At 38.7% G+C, this 3,014-nt stretch overlaps 1 pseudogene; it reads right to left on the reverse strand.

The window, feature by feature from the left end:
- Nucleotides 1-723: 723 nt before the first annotated feature.
- Nucleotides 724-1,640, reverse strand: LOC109271844 (ADP/ATP translocase 2-like; annotated as a pseudogene).
- Nucleotides 1,641-3,014: the final 1,374 nt, after the last annotated feature.

Consider the following 3,014-nt stretch of genomic DNA (forward strand, 5'->3'; position numbering starts at 1 on the left):
CTAAAAGGTTAGAGCACTAAACACAAAGTTACTCCCAGTGCTAAATGGAAAAGGGACTAAATCATAGTGAAACGATTATAACAGGTGGTATGCAAGTAACGTAATAGTTAAAATTAATAGTAAGATAAAGCCAAAGAAAAATCTGTACACAAATAAATACGAGATTACTGAAATCAATGACATTCTGAGAAAGTTAATAAGGAAATTTAGGGCCATTATTTAAAAAGGAAGATTATACTGAAATAAAATTGTGTAAAAAAGAATTGAAATATAGTTGAGAACTTTCCATTTTAAATGTTTGCCTTCATAGGGTGATAGTGTCTTTAGTTAAATACCAGGCCCTTTCAAAAGAAAATAAGATAAGTATATTCCTGGGACCTAATCATACCATTTTAATGAATTAGTTACAAAGAATTTTGGAATCTGTCCCTTGTTTGAAAAAAAAAAATGGATCAATATTTTTTATGAAAAAAGTAAAAGTAGTTGTTTTTCAGAGGTATTTTAAAATTTCAGGTATTTTTTATTTCTTCAAATTTACTTATCAGGAGCGACTGAAATAAAAAATATAATTGAGCGTCATCATCATAGAAATAGCTTTAAGAGAAAACCTGTCAGATGAATATTATTGCTCCCCATTTTCAACCAGTAAATAGTTGCCACTGATAGATAGCCAATAGTCTGTCAAGAATGCTCTAGGTATGTTACATAATACAACATGCCTGTTCACAGGGGGAAAAACTCGGAATTAACTTCCGTGAACTTGATTTCATCATACAAGTTAGGCACCAAAGCATCACCCATGCCTCTGAGGACACTGGACCATACACCCTCAAAAAAAGCTTCAGCTCCTTCACTGCAAGAAATATCCCACCAGCCTTCAAGCCTGCCTGTGTACACGATGTCACCTCCTTTGTGCCCTGACTGCACCATCATATGGCAGTGAACATTGTCAGATGGACAGGAAATCAACCCGGCATCCATTGTGATGGATTGTATTATTATCCAGCTGATGAAGATGTGAATATCCTTGGGATTTGGAAGTGTTCCCTTTGCAGTGTCCTAGACACTGAAGTAGGCAGCTTGGTAGGTAATACCCTGAATAGATACATTAAAACCTAGTACGGGCCCCTCATCCCACCAGATTTGTAGTCCTTAACCTGGCAGTCACTGAGGCCTTGGGATTTCTTTTCAGCTCCAGCTTTGCCCACATCAACTGTTAGATGGGTATAGACAAAATCAAGAGGATACACAAAACACAAGGATGGGGCTGCAGCAGCACCACTTGATGCCAGATTCCCTGCAAAGTAGTGCCAAAACTGGGTTCTCTTGTCCACACCACCCAGGAAGCTCTGTTTGTATGTATCTTTGAAGGCAAAGTTGAGAGCCTGGGTGGGGAAGTAATTGATGCCATTGGGCAGGTTACCACGCTGGAAGCACGGGACTCCCTGCTCCATGGGGATATGAACCACGCAGTTTATAATGCCCTTGTACTGCTTATCTGCAGTGATTTGCCTGTGGGCACTGTGCACTTGCAGCAGCAGCTTGACCCAATGGATGGGCTCTACTATGTCTTGGAGGTCTACTGCGGCCACTCCACCCTCTAGGAAGTCCTTGGTGAAGGACATAGAGCTGTCTGTCATGTTGAAAGGAAAGAGGAGGCAGGTGACTACAGTAGGAACTGGCTGGGACTTTAGGAAGCATATTTTAATATTTAAGGAGTCATTATCAAATTACTCCATATGGCAAATCAATATGCTTTGTTGGCTTGCAATTTTTAAAGCCATTTAAAAAATATTGACATAAAATGAATTGCACATATTTAAAGTTTAGGAGCCGTTTTTTAGATTCTTTGTGATTATCTGTATAGACAATCATATATTTTGCCTATCGTATCTTCTGCAAATAGATGTAGCTTTACTTCTTCTCTTTTTCTAATTTATATGCTCTTTATTTTCCTTTTTCCTTTTGCCTTATTGAAAATCTATCTCATTAGCAAACCAACATAACATTGAATATGAGTAGGGGGAGGAGATACCCTTGCCTTATTCTTGATCTGAGGCAGAAAGTAGTCTCTCACTATTAAATATGATATTAGCTGGAGGATTTGTTGATGTTCTTTATGAGATTAAGAAAGTACCCTGCTTCTAGTTTGTTGAGAGCCTTTATCAGGAACAGATGTCTGATTTTTCCAAATGCTTTTTTCTTCATCCGTTGCTACAATAATTTTTTTTTCTTATTTAGTTACTCTGTTAACATGGTAAAAAAAAAAACAAAAAAAAAAAAAACATTTTTTTTCAATATTGAACAAGCCTTGCATTCCTGGGATGAACCTCACTTGGTTGTGATGTAGGGCTGGGTTTGTTGTTGTTTTGGTTATCCTCAGTGCATCGGAGTCTAGATTCCATTAGTGATATCTTTTGTTTGTCTCTCCACTTAGTTTTGAATTTTCCTTTGCACTTCCCCCCAGAGAAAGCCTGGGTGTCTTGCAGTTCTCACAGGTGTCTCCCACTGTTAGTTGTACTAGATGAATGTCAGCTTGTTGATAGGGAGTTGGTAGGGGTATTTGATGCTCTGATAAGCCTTAGTCTTAAGCAGACACTATGAACCTTGATCTCAGGCATGTGCCCTTTTTAAGTATCTGATCTCTTCTCCAGATGCAAAGCTAGGGCTAGCACATTCTCTAGCTCCTTCTCAAAGTAGAAACATTTTTTAAAAATTCCTTGTTTCCCTCATTAACTGCAGTGCTTCTCCACTAGTGCCCTTAGTTTACAATTTTGAGGCCCTAACTCCTGAAGATTAAAAATTTTGGGATGCATCTCAGATGGGAATGACAGCAACCAGTTCCCACCTTCAGTTGCAATGAATTTCCACTCTGCACCTGGTCTACGAATTTGGTTGTCTTCCTACTCACAAAATCCTCTGCAGAAAAACCTTTTATTTCAATGGAGATAGAGAGAGAGAGGGTCTGGGTAGAGTTTTGGCAGTGGCTATCATTCTGCAACCCCAGCAAGAAC

The sequence above is a fragment of the Panthera pardus genome, unplaced genomic scaffold (genome assembly GCF_024362965.1).
Source record: "Panthera pardus isolate Hobbes unplaced genomic scaffold, ASM2436296v1 HiC_scaffold_11, whole genome shotgun sequence".
NCBI classification, from domain to species: domain Eukaryota; kingdom Metazoa; phylum Chordata; class Mammalia; order Carnivora; family Felidae; genus Panthera; species Panthera pardus.